This window comes from Panthera uncia, chromosome D4 (genome assembly GCF_023721935.1).
Source record: "Panthera uncia isolate 11264 chromosome D4, Puncia_PCG_1.0, whole genome shotgun sequence".
NCBI lineage: Eukaryota > Metazoa > Chordata > Mammalia > Carnivora > Felidae > Panthera > Panthera uncia.
This window is the reverse complement of record NC_064807.1, coordinates 28,521,993-28,545,051: the sequence shown is the minus strand read 5'-3', so window position 1 is coordinate 28,545,051 and position 23,059 is coordinate 28,521,993. Positions and strand designations below refer to the sequence as shown.

Here is a 23,059-nt window from a genome sequence, read left to right as displayed (position 1 = left end):
AAGGGAAGTTTATTTACAGGCCTACCTCAAGAAACAGAAAAAATATCAAACAATCTAACTTTTCACTTAAAGGAATTTGAGAAAGAAGAGTAAAAGTTAAGCCCTAACAAAACCCAAAGTTAGTTGAAAGGATGAAATAATAAAGATCAGAGCAGAGATAAATGAAATAGAGACTAAAGAAAAAAATAGAAAATATCAGTGAGACTAAGAACTGGTTCTTTTTTTTTTAAAGACGAGTTAAACCACTTGAGTTCATTTTTTAAAAGTTTATTTATATTGAGAGAAAGAGTGAGGAGGGGAGGGACAGAGAGACAGAAAAAGAGGGAATCCCAAGCAGGCTTTGTGTTGTCAGCACAGAGCCTGATGAGGGGCTTGATCGCATGAACCATGAGTTCATGACCTAAGCTAAGATCAAGAGTCAGATGCTTAATCAACTGAGCCACCCAGGCGCTCCTAGTTTTTTTTTTTTTTTTTAAGTTTGAGAGAGTGTGCACACACATGCAAATGGGGGAGGGGCAGAGAGAGAGACGGAGAGAGAGAATCCCAAGCAGGGTTCACACTGTCAGCCTGGAACCTGACAACGTGGAGCTTGATCCCATGACCATGAGATCATAACCTGAGCTGATATCAAGAGTCGGACACTTGACTGAGCTACCCAGATGCCCCAAGAACTAGTTCTTTGAAAAGATAAACCAAATCGCCAAACCCTAGCTAGACTCACCAAGAAAAACTAGAGGGCTCAAATAGATAAAATCAGAAATGAAAGAGAAGTTACAGTTAATACCACAGAAATACAAAGGATCATAAAAGACTGCTGTGAACAATTATGTACCAATAATCTGGACAACCTAGAAGAAATGGATAAATTCCTAGCAACATAATTTTCCACGACTGAATCATGAAAAAATAAAAAATCTGAATAAATTTATTATTAGTAAGGAGATTGAATCTCTAAACGAAGCACTCCCAACAAAGGCCCAGGACCAGATAGCTTCACTGGTGAATTACCAAATATTCAGAGTAGATTTAATACCTGTCCTTCTCAGACTCAAAAAATTGAAGATTTGGAAAAATGTTTCCAATCTTATGAGGGGAGGAGTTAGATGGTGGAGTAATAGGGGGACCCTGGGCTTGCCTCGTCCATTGAAAATAGCTAGATTAACATCAAATCATTTTGAACATCTAGGAAGTTGATTGAAGGATTAAGAGAACAATCTGCATGTTTTCTGGGAGAAAACTTGGCAGGTACAGGTATGGAAACTTGAATTGGGAGAGAGAAAAGCCTCAGTACTGCAGAAGGGAGGGAGCCTTTTTTGTGGACAGGAAAAGGAAGAGGGGGGAAGAGAGCAGGATGCTGGGTTCACACAAGAGAAGCACTCCCCCAAAACCATTGACTGGGGAATCAGGAGGAACTATCACAAGTTTTTGCAAATGGTGGAGCTCAAATTTGGAGGTTTTGAAAGTCTGTACCATTAGCTGAAGTCAATCTGGGTGGGCAGCTGTGCTTCTCGGGAGAAGGGCAGGGCCCTGGGAGTGGACAGCAGATAGTGTGGTGTTGGGGTCCCCTGGGTTGCACTGGGAGAGAATGTTCCCCTTCCCAGAGTGCATTTGGAAGAGGGTGTATTGCTTCTCCAATGATTAAAGACCCAGCTGGTGCCTTTGAGCAGCCGTTCAACAGCAAGGGACAGAGGCACATGTAGAGGGCAGATAATCTGGTTGCAGCTTTCTGTTGTCATTCACCATAAACTCCAGGCAGCTCTGTGGCTGTGTGACTACTTTTCTGGGACAGAATGGTGCTAAGCACAGTGCTGCAAGGCTCTCTTCTGGAGGGGGGCAGCAGTCTGCCTTTAACTCCTTTAAGATTTGGAGTTTTGAATCCTGGCTGCACACCAGAGATAAAACACAGGAGAGCTGTGGCTGTGTGTGTGCAGGTGGCTCAGGCACAGAAGGGTTGAGGGCAGGGTTCTGATGGAAGTCTGGGACACAGAAGGAGAGATCATTTGCTTGTCTGGACTCCCTGAACAGTGGCAGGTGCAAGCTACCCTCCCTAGGGATAAGAGAGTGGGGTGATGCCATCTTCCCTTCCTGCACCAGCGCAGGTGGACTTCAGTGAGCAACATAGTGCCCCCAGTGGAGGCTGCAGCCTCTTACACCAAACCCCACCCCCCTGCACCCTGCTAGGGCAAGTCTGACTGTGTGAGCCAGTGCAGCTGGCCTCTGCCCCAAAGGACCAACACAGCCCCCACTGCCGACATGCACCAAGTCTACTGATCATAGAGTGCTTAGTTCTGGTGGAAATAGGACCAAACTCATTTTATAAGGCCATCATTACATTGATATTAAAACCAGACAAAAACAAGATGAAAAGAAAATCCTAGGTTAATATTTGTGATGAACTTACATTAAAAATTCTCAACAAATGTTAGCAAACCAAATTGAAAAAGGATCATACACCATGATCAAAGGAGCTTTATTCCAGGGGTGCAAGTGTGGTTCAGTGGCCATAAGTCAATCAATGTGATACACCGTGTTAACAAAATGAAGTATAAAAATCAGATAATCATTTCAATACATGCAGAAAAAGGACTTGACAAAATTCAACGTCCATTTATGATAAACTCTCAACAAAGTGGGAATAGAGGGTGGTTATGTACTTCAACATAAATAATGCCATATATGACAAACTCACAGCTAACGTCATACTCAACAGTGAAAAGCTGAAAGTTTTTCCTCTAAGATAGGAACAAAGACAAAGATTCCCACTCTTGCCACTTTTATTCAACATAGAATAGAAGTCATAGCCACAGCAATTAGGCAAGAAAAAGAACTAAAAGACATCTAAGTTGGAAAGGAGTTAAGTAAAATGTCACTGTTTGCAGGTGCTGTGACACTGTATAGAAAACCCTAAAGGTTCACCAAAAAAACTGTTAGAACCAGTAAATGAATTCAGTAAAATTTCAGAATACAAAATTAAAATGCAGAAATCTGTTGTTTCTATACACTAATAATGAAGTAGCAGAAAGAGAAGAAATCCCATTTACAATTGCAAATAAAAGAAATACCTATGAAAAAATTCAATAAGGTGAAATATCTGTACAATGTAGACTATAAGATATCAATGAAAGAAATTGAAGAACATACAAATAATGGGAAGATATTCCATGATCATGGATTGGAAGAATTAATATTGTTAAAAGTGTTCATACAACCCAAAGTAATCTACAGATTTAGTGCAGTCCCTATCAAAATTTCCATGGCATTTTTCACAGAAATAGAACAAATAATTTAAAGATGTGTATGGGCCTCAAAAGACCCTGAATAGCTAACTCAATCTTAGAAGAACAAAGTTAGAGGTATCATGCTTTCTGATTTCAAACTATACTACAAAGCTATAGTAATTAAAACAGTATGTTATTAGCATAAAATCAGTCATTGACGGGATAGAATATAAACTTACACATATATGGTGAATTAATTTCTGAAAAGGAGCCAAGAGTTGCAACTGGGTAAGTCTTTTCAATAAATGGTTTTGGAAATGGACAGCCACATGCAAAAGAATGAAACTAGACCCCTATCCTGTACCATACATAAAAATGAACTCAAAATAGTTTAAAGACTTGAATGTAAGATCTGAAACCATAAAACTCCTAGAAGAAAACATAGGTGGTAAGCTCCTTGACATTGGTCTTAACATTTAATTTTTGGATTTGATTTCAAAAACAAAAATAAACAAATGGGACTACATCAAACTAAAAGAGCTTCTGCACAGCAAAGAAAACCATCAACAAAATGAAAAGACAGTCTACTGAATGGGGGAAAATATTTGCAAATCATCCATCTCATAAGGGGATAACATTGAAAATAAATAACTCAAGCAAGTCAATAGCAAAAAAGCCATACATTCTGATTAAAAAATGGGTAGAGTATCTGAATAGACATATTTCCAAAGAAGACCAGCAGGCACGTGAAAAGATGTTCTACATCACTAATCAGTGAAATGCAGATCAAAACCACAGTGATATATTACTTCACACTTGTTAGAATGGCTATTATCAAAAAAAGTTTTTGAGGATGTGGAGAAAGAGAACCCTTATGCACTGCTGTTGGGAATGTACATTGGTGCATCCACTAAGGAAAATAGTATGGAAGTTCCTTACAAAATTGGAAATAGAACTGCCATATGATCTATTACCTGAAGAAAATGAAAACACTATCAGAAATATATTGTACCCCTGTGTTCATTGTAGTTCTTATTTACAGTAGTCAAAATATGGAAACAACTAAAATATTCAATAGGTAAATGAATAAAGAATATGTGGTATATATACAATGGAATACTACTTGGCCATAAAAAAGAATGAAATTGTGCCATTTGCAGCAACATCGATGGATCTGAGGGTATTATGCTAAGTGAAATAAGTCAGTCAGAGAAAGACAAGTACATGATTCCATTTATATATGGAATCCAAAAAAATGAAATAAAAACCTCATAGATATGGAAAATTGGTGGTTATTAGAGGGGAAGACGGTAGTGGGGTGGATGAAATGGGTGAACAGGGCAATTTTATGGTGCTGGATGGTAGCCAGACTTACTGTGGTGATCACTTTGTAGTGTATACAAATAGCAAATCATGTTGTATACCTGAAGCTAATATAACATTACATACCAATTTTACTTCAAGGAAAAAAAAAGCGAACCTTGTGGAATATATTAACATAAGTCATAGTATGATTGAAGCATTAAAAAAAAAGTCACCAGGGGTGCCTGGGTGGCTCTGTCAGTTTAGCATCTTACTCTTGATTTCATCTCAGGTCATGATCCAGGTGGTGGGATCGAGCACCATGTCAAGTCCTGTGCTGAGCATGGAGTCTGCTTGAGATTTTCTCTCTCTCCCTCTGCCTCTCTTGCACATGCTGCTCATAAAAATAATAATAATAAAAAAAAGTCACCAAAGTTCGTGTCTACCTTGCAATGGTATTTTAAGTAAATCCATATAAAACATGGTGGAGATGATAAGGCAGAGAGCATATCTGCTTTGCATTTAAGTTTTGTGTGGCTTGCTTGATGTTTAAGATTTTTTGAGTCATTTACAAACATTTAAACCCTAAGCAATTTCACCTTTAAAAATCCGTATTTTCTGGGTTTCTATTAAGGCAGTCTGGCAACTACATCTGACTTCTCTTGGCAGCAGCTGGTAGGAGCTAAGTTCTGGCTATCTTCTTTGGATGGTGCTCTTGTCTTCCAGTAGCCTCAAGCCCATCTGATTGCTTTACTCATTTAACTTACCCATTCTGGTTATTTTAATTTATGACCTTTGTCTGAAGTAATTTAGTAACACTTGAATCATTTTGAAATGCATTCAGTTGTCAAAGTAATACCTAGGGGGGAAAATGGGTAATTCTGAACAAATTTATCATACTTATTGTGGAAATTGCTACAATAATCTTTGTTCTCTGGTAAGTTCAAGGTTCATACTGTAGAAACTTTATTATTCCTGAACAATAATATGCTATATATCCTTCAGAAATCAGAGCTTTTGTCCTATTGGCTTTTAAAAAAATTAATTGATTTTATAAGCATGGATTTTTTTTTTTTAATTTCTTTTGGTTTCTTGGTTCATTTGTAGTAGTACTTTGGTCATAAGCCCTGTTCAATGTGTTTTGCACTTTCCAAATTATTCTCATACAGATTGTATTTGATTCTGATAGTAACCACATGTGCCAAGGTAAGAGAAGCATTAAAAAAAGAAGAAAAATAGAGTGGAGGCTTCTCAAAAAAATTAATTTGGACTAGGATTAGAAGTTCCTGAGAGATGACCCAAAAAGAGGATAGTGCTGAAGAACTTCTGGGGTTACTTCTGTTTTTGTGATTTTTGAATATGTCTTAGTTATTACAGCATGATAACCTTTTCAGTTTCTAAAGGAGCCGAGCATTTCTGGTTACCCATACTGAACTTATTTTAGCAGAAAACATTCACCTTCAATAATAACTTCTCTTTGAAATGTTTACAGAGAAGGAAACTGAGGTTAGTGGCAAAGCTGTTGATCATTACCCCCAGAAACTGACTCTGGTCTGGTGCTCTTCTCATTGCATCGGCAGCCCCATGGCCAAGGATTGCTGATGCTCCCTATTGGAATATTCTTGAGCCAAGTCTTTGGCAGACTTTTTTTGTTGCATCTTTCTACTGTGTAAATAAAGGTATTAGAAGAAATGTAGTTTTTTGAATACTGCCCAACCAGTTTCTGCTTGGTAACTTGCCCTGAGACCCTGTGAATGCCAGCAAGTAAATTAGATCCACAGTGTATTTGATATGCATATTTTCTCCCCAAACAAAATTTGAATTCCACAAACACAAATTGAGTCATTTTCTAAATGTTTGTATATGAATGGAAGTTTCTGTCCTATCCTTCTGTAACCAATACCATAAAACTTCTTAAGGTCTATGATGCATTTGTTGTACAATGTTAATCCAAAACAAAACTTTATTCTGACTAAATTTGTAGCTATAGAGAGATACCAAACTCATTTCCATTGATCAGTACAACATGTTTGTACCAACCAGATCTAAAAAATCTGTAAAGGAGTGCCATGCTGTAAAGATCTTATTATAGTTGTAAACACAAGTGCAGCTGTTACAAATCTAGCAAAACCTCAGATTAAACAATTTAAAATTTACTGAAGATGACATTCCAGAGCCATTTTTCATAATATAAACACTCTGGGACATGCCTTTGAAATGAGTGGGATTGTCATTAATATTAATGCCACTGAATTCAAGGCTGGGAAGTCATTTCTTTTTGAGCTTTATTTTCACTCCTAATTTTGGAATAGAATATGTTTTTAACCTGAAGTGTGGCATGTTTATTCACACCCTGAAAAAACTTGATCCTATTGCTTTTAAATTGTAGGAATGCAAAAATATGGTATAAGTATTTTATTCTTTATTTAAGGTCTCTTAAATTAGTTTGTTAGAATTAAGTTTGGCAAAAATTAGCTGTTAATGGAATCCAATTGCCTTAGTCAATTAAAAAAAGTAAAAGGAGTTGGTATTTTAGAATTATATCAGTTTGACAATTTAGAATGCTGTATTTAAGGGAAGAATTTTATTCTAAATGATTTTGAGCATGTTTCTTGTGGTCTTGTCTTTCAGCTAGACTGCGGTAGGACAAGTTTTCAAAATCTGCACTGCTCTAATTTGTTTTTCTCCTTATTTTCCACTTAAGTGTGGTTACTGGTGGGGTATCAGTTGAGCAATATAGTATTTTCTAGAGCTACGTTCTGTGCTTTGATTTCTTATGAAATCTGGTATGATTTTTTTGTGTCAAATTTAAGAGTATACAAGAGTCCACTGGAAGCTCTTTGAATGAACTGGGTCAAATAGTTCTGGGAGTGTGTGTGATTGTTTTGCTTTTGTTTGCTTATTTATTGATGACTGCGTTTTAAAATTCCATTTGTCTTTACTGAATTACTCTACTGGACTGTTGAGGAAGCCTCTAATTTGGGTAATAGAACAGTTAAATGATTATTGCTAAACTATCCTTAGTCCTTGATTAAAAAGAGGCAACATTTTTATCAAGAGGAGGCAGTTGACTCTCCCTTATTTACATTAGTTCTTCAATTTTTGTTAAACATTTTCTGATCTGAAGAATTGAAGCCAACCATTGTCAAATACCATGTTGTAACCTAAAGTTGGTAACTGGAAGCGCAGAGCTGATCAGAAGAACTGGCTTTTTCTATCAGTATAGAAGACTGGTGTATACCTCAATGATTGCTGTTGCTTTTGTCTCCTCCTTTCTTTTTTCTTTTTAATTTAAGAGTTTGTGGAGGTTTCTTTGAATTCTTTCAGCATTTACATAAAATTCTGCATTTTGGGAAGGAAATCTGGGCAGATACAAAAGCTTCTTTTCCTGTTTTAAAACTTTTCTCAGTAATTCTAGGATTTTCCTTTATTATCATCTATTCTTCTATCCTTTCTCTGATACCACATCTTCTTGTTTCTCTTTCTAGGTTTATTCCCTGCTTTTGGTGGTGGATATCCTCTAGTATCTTCTTAAATGGTGTGTGAAAGGTGAGTTATTTACTGGTCACTGCCTACTGAATGTATCATTATTCTAGTCACACTTGATTGATAGTTTGATGAATATAGAATTCCATGTTGGAAACAATTTTCCTTCAAAATTGTGAAGGCATTGTTGCATTTCCATTTACCTTCCAATGTTTTTACAATTTTATGTGGTGTGCTATGGTGTGCTATGATGTTCCTTTCATCCAATGTATTGGGTACTTGGTTTGCCCTTTAAATCTGGAGACTCTTGTCTTTTAGTTCTGAGAAAATTTGTTTTCACTGTATCCTCTCCTCCATTTTCTTTGGAGCTCCTTTGTTTGGAATTTGATCTCCAGGACTGATCCTCTGAGTTTCTTATCTTTCTCCTGTTTTCTCTCACATTGTCTTTTTGCTCTACTTATGAGAAATTTTTTCAAATTTAAATTCTTTCTTTTCTTTTAACAAATTTTTTTTAATGTGTATTCATTTTTTTGAGAGAGAGTGCGCGCATATGCATGCGTGCCAGTGGGGGCAGGGGGGGCAGAGAGAGAGGGAGACATAGAATCTGAAGCTGGCTCCAGGCTCTGAACTGTTAGCACAGAGCCTGACGCAGGGCTCGAACTCATGAACCAGGAGATCGTGACTTGGCCGAAGCCAGACACTTAACCGCCTGAGCCACCCAGGCTCCCCTAAATTCTTTTTTTTCTATTGAGTTTTTCATTTCTACTATGGTATGTTTAATTTCCAGAATCATTCTCTGAATGTTCTTTTGTTAATATTCTGTCCTTATGTCATGGGTATAGTGTTATTTCTTCTGTATTCTGAAAATGTTAACGTTAAGACTTTTGGAAAAAGATTTTAAAGTCTTTTTCCTTTCCCCCACCCCCCCTTGTGACTTCCATGTTGCTTTTTATCTGTATATTTTGGTTTCCTCTTTTATGTTAGAGGTTTCTTCAGATGTCTGGTAATCAGTCCTTGGTTGTATGCTTATATTTGCAACAGGGAACTAAAAATCTCATTCTGAGTGCATGGGAGACACTTAACTGACTTAGATTCCCATTGAGATGGTCAGGTTTGGCCAAGTTTTGGGGAACTCTCACATATCAGTAGGCATATCAGAGTTGCTTGTCAACTGTAAGTCAGTTTGAGTGGGGTAGGAAATTTGGGGAGGGGGCAGATTTCAGCATTCAGTATCCCAGTTTACATGTTTTTATGTAACTCCTAACCCTGTACCTCTACCCCACCCCATTCACTGCCCCCATTTGTTGAATTGTAGCTCTGCTCTCAACTGTGGCTATTGACTCCTGGTCCAGAGACCCTACGTTTTATCATCTCCAGAAAATAAATCACCTCTTTTTGGTCAGGTTGGGGCTGGACTGCCAAGAGTTGGAATGATGTGGAAATGTGGATATCTAACTGCCTCTTAGATAGACTTCAAACCAGTTGACTTTATTTTTGGTGTCCTTCATCCCTATTTCCAGATGTCCCAGATTTCTTTATTTCCTGATCTTGTTAGTGGTCCAGCAGTATAAAATGGGGTGTACAATGAGCTGGTTTTAACTTTCTTGTTGTCCCTCTGGGATTCTGTTTTTTCCAGTCTATTAAGTCAGTCACCACTTGTCTATCTGCTTTCTAGCTTGTGAAATTCTATTACTGTTTTCTCCTTTTCTATTTTCTTCATCCATGTAAGTTTATGCCTAAAAAAAAAAAAAAAGAAAGAAAGAAAGAAAGAAAAAGTAAATTTCTTTATTGTCATCTTTATAGGGTTTCAGGAAGGATTGAAACCTGTGTTTATTAGTCTGGCCATCTATATCTGGACGTTCCTCCAGCAAACACCTCTCTTTTTTCTTAAATATATGTTTTCTGTATATATTTTCTCCCTAAAATGGCTTGCTTGTTATTCCAAACTGTGTTTTGAAAATTCTGATTCATATATAACTAATAAATTGGGATTACCGGTAGTGACATTTCTATATGCAGCCATGCTACCAGCAAGGTGTTCCATTCTGTTTGCTGCAGGTCTGATAGATGGATGATATTAATTTATTGAATGAATATTTATTAAATATCTGGTCTGTGCATAGCTTTGCACCAGGCTCTACTATAATAGTGAACTACTAAATAAGAACAGGGTAGGCTGTAATACCAAAAAGACATGTTAAAGAAAGAATTCAGAGTCTTCTAGAACTTAGGATTGCTGTGATATAGTAGCTGTAGACATATCAATTGAACTGTAAAGCAAACAGACCTAGATGATCTTTTTGAACACACATGTTAAGAAGAATATCATTCTGAGTGATTGGTAGGCTCCATAGATATTATTTGTCCTCTGAATGGTTGGAAGTAAGATTCTGGGGCTTAGGACAGGTGATAGAGCTGAACTTAAAGGTGGATGGATCATCGGTAGAAGCTCATGTTATGAAAGTAAATGGAATGGTTTGTGGAAAGTGAGATGAAAGAGGCCAGAAGATGGAACCCCGTGGATCACTAACATTAATGGGTATTTGGAAGAAGAAGTTTACAGGCAGATAGAGTGCTCTGTAGCTTCTTCCCTTGTAGAAAGATCAAGTAAAATGAGGCTGAACATGGAGAAGTGCTTGGGAACACTATTTTTACTAAAAGATTTAGGAAACAAACAGTTTTATATTAAGAAAAAAACCCCGCCCCTATCTCTTAGAGAATATTCACCCCAGTTATAGAAGCCCTGATATATAGAGAGGTGATGATCATCTTAGCCTGATTGTGATAATTGTAGAAAATGGACTGGGTAAGGCCAGGGCTGAAAGAATTATGGGTTGGAGTGGAACCTGGGAAGATTAACATATAGGTATATGGAGTTCTTTTAGTAGGGATAGATGTTTGGTGATGTGGGTTAAGAAAGTGCATTGATTGAAGTGTTAGAGGTCTTCCAGACTACTCCAGCTTTGATGATTCACTAGGAAGACTTCATAGAATTCAGCATGTAGTTGTCCTCATGATTATGATTGATTACAGGGAAAGGACACGAAGCAAGATCAGCGATGGGAAAAGATGGATGGGATGAAGTCCGGAGGAAACCAGGCACAAGCTTCTAAAGAGTCTTTTCCCTTTGTAGTCAGACAGGACATATTTCCTCCAGCAGAATTGTGACAACGTGTATAATGTCATCCCTCAGGGAAGCTCATTAGAGAGAATCAGTGCCCAAGGTTCTTACTGGGGGCTGATCACATAGTCATCCTCTGCCTAGCAGGTACCAAATTCCAGACTCTTAGTAGGAAAGTAGATGTTCAGCATAAATCACATTGTCTTTACAGCTTAGGCACTGTGAGTCCCTCTTAATAGTTAGGGAGGTGGGAACTCTTTCAGTATCCAAGTTCCCAGAGTCTAGCCGAGTGCCAGTGTTACAAACACTCCTTTCTGAGGAGATGAGTTTTAGGCCTGCTGTGTTAATTCTTTTTTGCACAGTCATTTTAGGAGTTAAGCCATTTGGAGGGTCCAAGTTAAGTTTTAACCTTGGTAAATTGCAAAGGTGTCTGATGGCAGGGTTAGAGTCCTGCACAGGTGTAAACTGGTGGTGTGGTAAGTGCAGGCAAACGACTAATAACCTTCTAGAAGATTATGAATTCAGGGTGAGAAATATATTCCACGGAATATTAGAACTCATGATAAAAAAGGTAATTATGGGTGAGTGGAAGGTTATGCTACGGACTGAATTTTGCCTCCATCTATTCCCTGCCGATTCATATGTTGAAGCCCTGATGTGACTGTGTTTGGAGATCAGGCCTTTAGAGGCAGTAATTAAGCTTAAATGAGGTCATAAGGGTGGGGTCAGAATCTGGATTAGTTCTTTAAAGGAAGGGGAAGGGAGATCTCTTTCTCTGCATGTGCACAAACAAGAGGTCATGTGAGCATACAGAGACGGTGGCCATCCACAAGCCAGGAAGAGGAACCTCACCAGGAACCGAGTCATCCAGAACCTTGATCATGAGCTTGCCAGCTTCTAAAACTAAGAAAATAAACAGTGTTGCCACGCTGTTTTTGTTATGGTAGCCTGAGCAGCGTAAGGCAAATTGGGATCAGATGAGGACCTCAGCTTTATCAAGGTGAACTCTGTGTGGAGCAGGAGAATATTAACATGGCACTGGGTTTCTGTTTCTGTTGATTTTTGGTGATTTGCTGGATACTTTTTTTGTCTGTTTGCTTTTTACTTAGCTAACTCATCCCCATACCACCCTTTTTGAATTAGCATAAGTTATTAAACCAGGGTTCTGGATCTGTGCCTTCCAGTATCATAGTCAGTAGCCACATTTGCTTCTGTAAATTTAAATTCAAAATTCATTGGAATAAAATAAAATAAAAAATTCATTTCTTCACTTGTACCTGCCACATTTCATGTGTTCAGTAGCCACATGTGGCTAGTGGCTATAACATAGACATGGATAGAATATTACCATCATTGCATACAGTCTTGCTGGGCAGCACTTTTCTAGATTGTTGCTTCACAACAATTCTCTCTTCTTTATTTTCTGTCTTGGTGGTTCTGAGCTTTTCCAGGTTCAAGGCATACTTCTGACTACTAAGATTTTTGATGGGTTTCTGAAAAATTTTAAAACAACACTAAGAAATGAACAATAGTTGCAGTGCAAATTCGGCTAAAGCACAATATGTCAAGCAGAGTCTATAACAGTATCTGCGATTATCATGCTATTCATTTGGTCACTTTTCTGCAGTATGTGCCTTTAAAAGAGATGTTTTCTATCTCTAATGGGTTTGCTTATATATCCATAGGACAAAGAACTTGGATAAGCACACATTTGTTCTCTGATACCTGTTTTCCTCTTTTTCTCCTGGAAGTGATAAACAGGAAGCATCAGTAACCAGGCTGATTTGCTGTGAGCACTGGTTAGTCTGAGGAATCCTAGGCCAAGGGTAGGTCAGTGAAAGCTGCAAATGATCTGGCATTGTTTGGAACAGATTGTTTCATGAGATAGTAAGTAAAATAATGGTCAGAAGCCTCTTAATTCTCCATGGTACCCCATTCTACCAGTCCATGTCGTATGTGGGAGCTGTTCTTGAGAATCCTCAGAACAACCCTGTGAGGTAGGTATTATTTCATTTCTGAAGCCAAGTGAAGGCAGCATTCAGAAATTTCATATAATTTGCCCTGGGTCACCAAGCTAGTAAACAGAGATGCTGGATTCAAACCTTTCCGTTGGTCTTCACAGCTTGTGTTTTTTCCACCATAATGCAGCTGGACTTGGCCAGGGGCCCCATCTCCCCACTGGGTGGGAAATAGCTCTCTCAAAGCTGTGATCTTTATAAAAGGGGTTCTTTGTAAATTCCGGACACATTTAACTCCAGGTAAAGACTGAATGACCTAGAAAGGGATATTTATCCTTTTATTTTAAGGGATCATTGTTGTTTTTATTTTAATTACATTGAAAACAGAGAAACTTTTTTTTTTTAAAGGAGAAGAATCACTCATTATACCAGCACTTATTTTGGAATCATTTTCCCCTGCTTATACAGACACATATCATGTATTATACATATTTGTCTGCAGCTTCCTCATTTGACTTAGGAAGTTAGGATGAACATCTCTCTAAGTCGGTCAGGAATAGTCATTTTGTAGTTAACTGCTCTGTTACTTGAAAAATGTATTTTGTTTTTTAAATGGTTATTGTTATACCCACTTTAACTACTCTTCTCCATTTTAGCCTCTAGGTCTGTTTTTTCTTTGTATGGGGTTAGTGAGAAACAATTGCAAGACAGGAACAAAGTCTTAAATTTGGTGGCACTCAGCACCAGATGTTTGCTTTTCCCTGCATATAGAAAGAACTCAGTCTGATGCTGTGTTTGTTCTTCTCATCCTCCCTTGTCTTTATTTCTCTTCCATTTCATTTAATTTTAACCTCAATACCAGACTTGTTTTGTGCAGTCCTTGGCCTGCTGCTGTGCTGTCTTTGCCACTGGCTCTCCCTCCAGCCCTCAGTCACTGATGTGTTTCTTGGCAGGGAACAGAAATGATGGTGGTCCTCTCGGTTGACTCCGGAGCACCCCAAGTCAGCAGTAATACTTGGCATAACAAGTACCAGGGTGGGATAACCACACATCCCTGGCCTGGGATTTAAAAGTTGTTAGTTGTCCTGTGAGCTGTGGTTTAGCGATCTACTTAAGGGAGAGATTGAATTTATTTCTTACAGGCTTCTTTTTCTTGGTCATCGTCTGGTATTATTGCCTTATTATTATTTTATTCCCTTTTATTATCTTTGGCTCAAATTTTCCTTTTAGCCATTTTTCTTTGATCATTTTTTCTTATCTTCCCCTTTGTGATTCTTTAGACTTCTCTATTTATTAAAAAAATTTTTTTAATGTTTATTTATCTTTGAGACAGACACAGAGCATGAGCTGGGGAGGAGCAGAGAGAGAGGGAGACACAGAATTCAAAGCAGGCTCCAGGCTCTGAGCTGTCAGCACAGAGCCCAATGCGGGGCTCAAACTCATGAACTGCGAGATCATGACCTGAGCCCAACTTGGACATTTAGCTGATGGAACCACCCAGGCGCCCCTGGACTTCTCTTTTTTAAATCAGCCTTATGCTAATCTGATTTTCCTTCTGCTTGAATCTAATCTGATTTTTCATTGGCTCGGGACGGGGAGGGTAAGGTGAGGAAGGTGGAGGTAAATACTCCACCTGAGAATTGTTTAATACAAAACAAAGTATTTGACTCCTTGTGTTTGAGAGACCATAGAATAAGCTAGCCACTAATATCAAATGGTTTTTGAATGCAGTCTTACAAAAAGAAGACTGATAAGTCCCTACCTCCTAGGAGTTCAGGACGCATTGTGGGAGAGAGGAGCAGGCCACGTAGGAAGTGTAAGAAAAATATGTCAGCAAAGGTAAACCAACATGTGAGGGAGAAACTGTACTAGGAGATGCATTGTGAATGGCTGATAGAGAAAAATGGAAAGGCTTTCAGAAGCAGATAAGTTTTCAGCATATAGAGATGTTTTACGTTGGTGATAAATAGAGCTATACTGTTAACTTTTATTTGAAGAAAGGTTAAATATTGACTACGGGAAAGAACCTATTCTGGGGCTTGGAAAACAAGGTTTTGTACTCAGAAGACAATTAAATATAGCTAACAACTTTAGTACTGAACTGCATAAGTTTTTACTTTTTTTTATTTTTAAAATGTGGCTGGAATATTGTTATTTATTATATGTAACATATCTAGCAATAGAATAATTATTAGTGAAGCATTTAAAGAGATATACAGATGAATCAGAATTTCTTAAAATAACATATTTTTCTTCTTTGGGGAAATCCTAGTTAAAACTGGAAAAACTTCAAGCTTAATTATAGCTCATTGCAAATTTTGGGAATTTTGATATTGTCCAGCGAAAACTTCAGTAGATTTTAGAAACTAGTTATTAATTGACCTCAGTTCTGAACATTTTTGTTGTTTTGCAAGAGTACCCTTAAGGTTTAAATCAAGTTAAAAGTAGGGTAAATGGTGTGTGCCTGTAAGGTCAGACTAAAACTATATTTTTTCCTGTCAGCACCTGAGTAGAAAAAAACTAGTTTAAGAACTTGACTACAGTTTAGAATCTTACACAAAACCACATATACTATAGTACTTTTAAAACCTGGATCCAAAATGTAGAATCATTTTGTTTTATAGAACTTAAAACTACATCTGATATTACTATGTCTGTGCTGTCCTGATACAGTTTTGGATTGCATTAGTGGTACAAGAATGATTCCTGTATTTAAGTAGCATACACTGCACAGATGGTATCAGTTTTGAATCTACTAAGTAAAAGAAAACTAGAACAATGATTTGCCAGTTCATTTTTACTGATTTTTATTTATTTTGGATGACTGTAGTCACTGTAAAGGTGGCAGACTGAACCTGGAAACTAGAGCCAAGAACAGAGTGGGTGGGCGCCCCTCCTGTTCTCTACCACATGTCTGCTAATTTTTCCCGGGAGAACTAGCGTGAGTTCTCTCGGGGTCTAAGACTTTGCTCCTTAACATAATACTGCCATGATTAACCCCCTCTCCCCTCCTTGTTTCTTCAATTAAGTGTCTACAGGTCAATTAAACCCTCCGTAGTTCTTACATCCCTATTGTCCTTTGCCTAGCCTTTTTTTCTTATCATCCCTGGATTATGTCATCCATTTCCATGGCTTTCATTACTTTCTATGTGTGGATGGTTCCCACATCTATGTCTTTAGCTCAGATCTGTCTCCTATAGGCCATTGCTTGTTGGACATTTTCGTTTGGAGGTCCCAAGTATCTTGTACTCAATATGTCCTAAACTGAACTCATCTTTCTATCCAAGCAAATCCTTACTCCTCTGTTCCCTCCTTCAGTGCATGATGGTACTGTACACCTAGTTCTCTAATCAGAAACCTGAGCACCATCCTTAATTCCTCCGTATACTTTTTTTGCTGTGTTCAGTCAGACACTAAATATTGCATTACCCTACATCTTAAGTGTTTCTTGGGGTGCCTGGGTGGCTCAGTCGGTTAAGTGTCCGACTTCAACTCAGGTCATGATCTCGTGGTCCGTGAATTCAATCCCCACATTGGGCTCTGTGTGGACAGCTCAGAGCCTGGAGCCTGCTTCGGATTCTGGGTCTCCGTCTCTCTCTGTCCCTCTCCCGCTTGCACTCTGTCTCTCCCTCTCAAAAATAAATAAACATTTAAAAAATGTTTTTATAAGTGTCTCTCATATCTAGGCACTTTTCTCCATTTTTTCATGCCATTCAGCTAGGCCTTGGGTAACTAGAAGATAGGTCTTTCTGTTTCCCCTTCTAGCCCATTTTCTACACTGCTTCTGTGTGATCTTTCTAAAACACAAATCTGATTATATCACTTTGGTGCTAAACTTTCTTCAGTTGCTCTTACAGGAGCATTCCTATTGCTCTTACAGAAAAATCCAAGGTCCTTACCACATCTTATAAGGTCCTTTCAAATTCATCTGCTTACCTGAGCAAGGTGACAACCTTGATTAGATTTGCTTTTCAGGCACTTGGGTGGCTCTGTTGAATGTCAAACTCTTGATTTCAGCCCAGGTCATGATCCCAGGGTCATGGGATGGAGTCCCTCATCAGGCTCCATGCTGAGGTTAGGGTCTGCTTCGGATTCTCTCTCTCTCTGTCTCTTTCTCTCTCTGCTCCTCTCCCTTGCTCGCAATCTCTCTCTCCCTCTCTCTCTTTCAAGTTAAAAAAAAAAAATGCTTTTATAGTCTGAAGTCCCTCTAACACCATTCATGAAATTTTATTGTGATCTATTGTCCCTTAGTAAGCCCCTGTCAGATCTGTGCACCCTTCTTCCTAAAGATAAATCATGCATATTGCAGCAGGTAGTTGTAATGGTTGACAGATTCCTCTGAGAAGTCTCCATCTAGAAGTTATGCTTGATATGCTGTTTTTATTACAAACTATGGAGAATCTATCTGCTGATCATGACTGAGATAAAGTAATGGAGGTGATTAGATGTCACCACAGCCTGTCATTTTTCCCCAGAAGTAATAAAAGAGTTAACCATCTGCTACTTGTGAAGCAGGTTTTCAAACAGGCCAACAGAGGTTGACTGTAGGAAAGGTACATTATTTCTCGCCCAAGAGAATGGGATTCCTGAAAGTCTTGGGAAGAAAAGAAGGAAGGAACAAAGGAATGAATGTCACCAGTAGAGGGATAAATATGGTGAGGTCATAGTACAAAAGCATTAATAGAGTAGTCCTTCTGCTGGTCTCTATCTTGAGATGCCCTAAAATGTTTGTTTTCATTATTAAAAAAGAAGTCAGTGTAGGCGTCTCCCAGAGAAGGGAGCAATCTCTGGTTTTGGCAAGACTGTAAAACAACTGCATTATGTCTTATTAATCTATGCTTTGTCTGAAGACAGGTCCTCTTACCTCAGTCTTTTACAAATGCTCTTCCCTCTGCTTGGAACATTCTACCTACTGTTTGAACACCTGTATATGGTTCAGGTCTCTTTCCCTATAAACCTTGCTTGACACCCCAAGTTTAGGTTAAGTGCTCTGCTGAGTGTCCTGTGCCATAGAATGCTTCTTATACTGCAGCTTTAGTTTATGGTTTAAGTTCACTGATATGACTAATTTTATTATTTGAGATGAAAGGGGTTTCAGGAATGTTTTCCAGAGGATTGACTAGAATCATGAGACATTTCTCCATTCCACCACTAAAGCCATGAATTTTCTTTAAACTTAATTACAATTTTGAAATATTTGTGATATACCATACTATCAGATATTCTGTGAATGAGAGCCAGCCAATCTGAGTCCAGTTGTGAATGTCTTGAATGTGAATGCCAGTATTCACATTTGATATTCTTTTTTTCTTACGTTTATGTATTTATTTTTGAGATGGGGGGGAGGAGCAGAGAGAGAGGGAGAGAGAATCCCAACAGGCTTTGTGCTGTCAGAGCAGAGCCTGTCACTGGGTCAAACCTGTGAACGGTGAGATTGTGACCTGAGCCGAAATCAAGAGTTGAATGCTTAACCACCTGAGCCACCCAGGAGCCCAAATAGTTCTTTCAAATGTGATTTTCTTTTCTACTTACTTTACCAAAGCCGTCTTTGTCATCCAGAGGACATCTGGCTCTTTGTTATTTTCCTAGAAATGAAGCCTCCTCATACATTAAATCAGTATATTTTTATTGTTGTATCATTTTAAATAGGAATTAATATAGAGAGGTTTTAATATACAGCAGACTCTTGATATTTTCAGATTTACCTCACACGGTTTTGACGGTTTGCAATTGATCTAAAAAATTGATGACATACACTAAGTTGTGATTTTGCTAAGTCTCATATTTGAGTAGTAGGTATGATAAGACAGATTTGGGGGCATGGGACATTGAGATAGTCATTAAGCCTACCATACCCCTCAGAGTCTGCCTCTCGGGGTACCTTTGCTGTATACACATAATCAGAGCTTATACATTAGTTCTTATGAAACAATAAAGCATTTTTTCATGGTTTCATAAAGCCAACTGCTAGTCCTTTGATGAAAGAGAAGAAATAACATTAAGATCTAAGGAAATGTTGGTTCTTGGTGTGAACAGTAAAGTTTTGGGTAAATTGAAGACTAGGATGTCTAATTAAGTTGTGGTTGTGAACTAAAATGACAGTGAGTCCATGATAGTCATCAAGTTGGTGAACCTGTTTCAGTGAGTACCCTAACCAGTGTGAAAATTGCTCAAGTGAGTGGGAGAATGTGGAAGTTGGGTAGGTGATTCATTTGTGCTCTGAGGATATGAAGAATTTCATTATTCTTTATGTAAATATCTTTCTGTAGAAAGTCAGGGCTGGATAACAGACGCAAAATATCCAGTATTGAAGGTACTTGTCAGTTCCTGAAATAAATTTTAATGTGAGTACAGTTTGACTTCATTATTTTAAGACATGATTTGATTTTCTTTGTGTAACACAGATTTAATGTGAAGCATCAATCCATCATAGTGCTAGGGACAATTTTCCTTTTGCATTCTAGAAGATGAAGATGTTATAGTCTGGAAATGTGCTCCGCACAGATGACAAAGGTGGAGACAAAGACAGTGATGAAGAACATGAGTAAGCTATGTGTGATGTCCATAACTCTAGTGAAGTAGTCTAATATTAGAAGTTGCTAACTGACATGTTCATCACTTGTGATATATTAATGAAGTGGAGTTTTAAGAATGCCTGAGTGGGGGTGCCTGGGTGGCTCAGTCGGTTAAGCATCTGATTGTTGATTTCAGTTGAACAGTTTGTGAGTTCCAGCCCCATGCACTGACAGTATGGAGCTGCTTGGGATTCCTTCTCTCTCCCTCTCTGTCTGCCCCTTCCCTGCTCACTTGCTCTCTCTCTCAAAGTAAATAAACTTAGGTTTATAACATGCATCAATAAAAGAAAGGACAAGAACCATATGATCCTCTCAATAGATGCAGAGAAAGCATTTGACAAAATACAGCATCCTTTCTTGATAAAAACCCTCAAGAAGGTAGGGATAGAAGGATCATACCTCGATTTCATAAAAGCCATATATGAACGACCCAATGCTAATATCATCCTCAATGGGGAAAAACTGAGAGCTTTCCTCCTAAGGTCAGGAACAAGACAGGGATGTCCACTCTCGCCACTGTTATCCAACATAGTACTGGAAGTCTTAGCCTCTGCAATCAGACAACACAAAGAAGTAAAAGGCATCCATATTGGCCAGGAGGAGGTCAAACTTTCACTCTTCGCAGATGACATGATACTCTATATGGAAAACCTAAAAGATTCCACCAAAAAACTGCTAGAACTGATTCATGAATTCAGCAAAGTTGCAGGATATAAAATCGATGCACAGAAATCAGTTGCATTCCTATACACCAAGAATGAAGCCACAGAAAGAGAAATCAAGGAATCGATCCCACTTACAATTGCACCAAAAACCATAATATAACCTAGGAATATAACCAAATCTAACCAAAGAGGTGAAAAATCTATACACTGAAAGCCACAGAAAACTTATGAAAGGGGCGCCTGGGTGGCTCAGTCGGTTAAGCGTCCGACTTCAGCTCAGGTCACGATCTCGCCGTCCATGAGTTTGAGCCCCGCGTCGGGCTCTGGGCTGATGGCTCAGAGCCTGGAGCCTGCTTCCAATTTTGTGTCTCCCTCTCTCTCTGCCCCTCCCCCGTTCATGCTCTGTCTCTGTTTGTCTCAAAAATAAATAAACGTTAAAAAAAATTTTTTTAACAACAAAAAAAAAGAAATCTTATGAAAGAAATTGAAGACGACACAAAAAATTGGTAAAAAGATTCCATGCTCCTGGATAGGAAGAACAAATATTGTTAAAATGTTGATACTACCCAAAGCAATCTACATATTCAGTGCAATCCCTATCAAAATAACACCAGCATTCTTCACAGAGCTAGAACAAATAATCCTAAAATTGATATGGAATCAGGAAAGACCCCAAATAGCCAAAGCAATCTTGACAAAGAAAACCAAAGCAGGAGGCATCACAATCCCAGACTTCAAGCTATACTGCAAAGCTGTAATCATCAAGACAGTATGGTACTGGCACAAGAACAGACACTCAGATCGATGGAACAGAATAGAGAACCCAGAAATGGACCCAGAACTTATGGCCAACTAATCTTTGACAAAGCAGGAAAGAATATCCAATGGAATAAAGACAGTCTCTTCAGCAAGTGGTGCTGGAAAAACTGGACAGCGACATGCAGAAGAATGATCCTGGACCTCTTTCTTACACCATACACAAAAATAAACTCAAAATGGATGAAAGACCTAAGTGTACGACAAGAAGCCATTAAAATCCTCGAGGAGAAAGCAGGCAAAAACCTCTTTGATCTTGGCCGCAGCAACTTCTTACTCAACACGTCTCTGGAGGCAAGGGAAACAAAAGCAAAAATAAACTACTGGGACCTCATCAAAATAAAAAGCTTCTGCACAGCGAAGGAAACGATCAGCAAAACTAAAAGGCAACCGACAGAATGGGAGAAGATATTTGCAAATGACATATCAGATAAAGGGTTAGTATCCAAAATCTACCAAGAACTTATCAAACTCAACACCCAAAAAACAAATAATCCAGCGAAGAAATGGGCAAAAGACATGAGCAGACACTTGTCCACATGAGAAAATGCTCCACATCAGTCATCATCAGGGAAGTACAAATCAAAACCACAATGAGATACCACCTTATACCTGTCAAAATGGCTAACATGAACAACTCAGGCAACAACAGATGTTGGCGAGGATGGGGAGAAAGAGGATCTCTTTTGCATTGTTGGTGGGAATGCAAGCTGGTGCAGCCACTCTGGAAAACAGTATGGAGGTTCCTTAAAAAAACTAAAAATAGAAGTACCCTAGGACCCAGCAATTGCACTACTAGGCATTTATCCACAGGATACAGGTGTGTTGTTTTGAAGGGAGACATGCACCCCCATGTTTATCGCAGCACTATCAACAATAGCCAAAGTATGAAAAGAGCCCAAATGTCCATCGATGGATGAATGGACAAAGAAGATGTGGTATATATATACAATGGAGTATTACTCGGCAATCAAAAAGAATGAAATCTTGCCATTTGCAACTGCATGGATGGAACTGGAGGGTATTATGCTAAATGAAATTAGTCAGAGAAAGACAAAAATCATATGACTTCACTCATATGAGGACTTTAAGAGACAAAACAGATGAACCTAAGGAAGGGAAACAAAATAATATAAAAACAGGGAGGGGGACAAAACAGAAGAGACTCATAAATATGGAGAACAAACTGAGGGTTAATGGAGGGGTTTTGGGAGGGGGGATGGGTAAATGGGTGAGGAGCATTAAGGAATCTACTCCAGAAATCATTGTTGCACTAGATGCTAACTAATTTGGATGTAAATTAAAAAAAATAAAATTAAGAGTTTATAGCATGCTCTTTTGGATGTTTCATCTTGGGTGCAGCCATAAAGCATGAATAGTAATGTAAAGCACTGTCATTCATCATTTAGAATCACTTTGATACCTCTTAGTTCAGTAAATGGATGCTCCATGCTTCTGTAGTAATGATGTTATGTAACATTGAGTTGATTTTAATGGCAGAATTTTATATGACTTGGCTTTTTTTTTTAATGTTTATTTAATTTTGAGAGAGGGAGAGATTGTGAGCAGGGGAGGGTCAGAGAGAGAGGGAGACAACAGAATCTGAAGCAAGCTCTAGGCTCTGCTTCAGATCGAGCCCGAGGCAGGCCCCAAACACACGAACCTTGAGATCATGACCTGAACTGAAGTCATAGGCTAACCAACTGAGTCACCCAGGTGCCCCTGAAAAAACAATAAAAAAAAAACCCTTCTTGAAATGGATACCTAACTGATTAATTTTAAAATATTATTATAAAATATACATAAACACAGAAGTTACCATTTTAATCATTTTTAAGTGTACCTTTCAGCAGTATTAGGTACATTCACATTGCTATATAACCATCACTACCATCCATTTTCAGAAACTTTCATCTTC

The 23,059-nt window shown here is 38.3% G+C and overlaps 1 protein-coding gene across 2 annotated transcripts in view; it reads left to right on the top strand.

Moving 5' to 3' along the window:
• The window catches only part of FANCC (FA complementation group C), a 262,669-nt gene that overhangs the window by 17,157 nt on the left and 222,453 nt on the right, over positions 1-23,059 (top strand). Inside the window, exon 2 of one of the 2 annotated variants that reach the window (XM_049634276.1) lies at positions 8,009-8,069. The exons of the other annotated variant lie outside the window; for it this stretch is intronic. The gene's annotated coding sequence lies outside the window, so the exon portion shown is untranslated. The remainder of the gene's footprint in view (positions 1-8,008; positions 8,070-23,059) is intronic. 2 annotated transcript variants of the gene reach the window in all.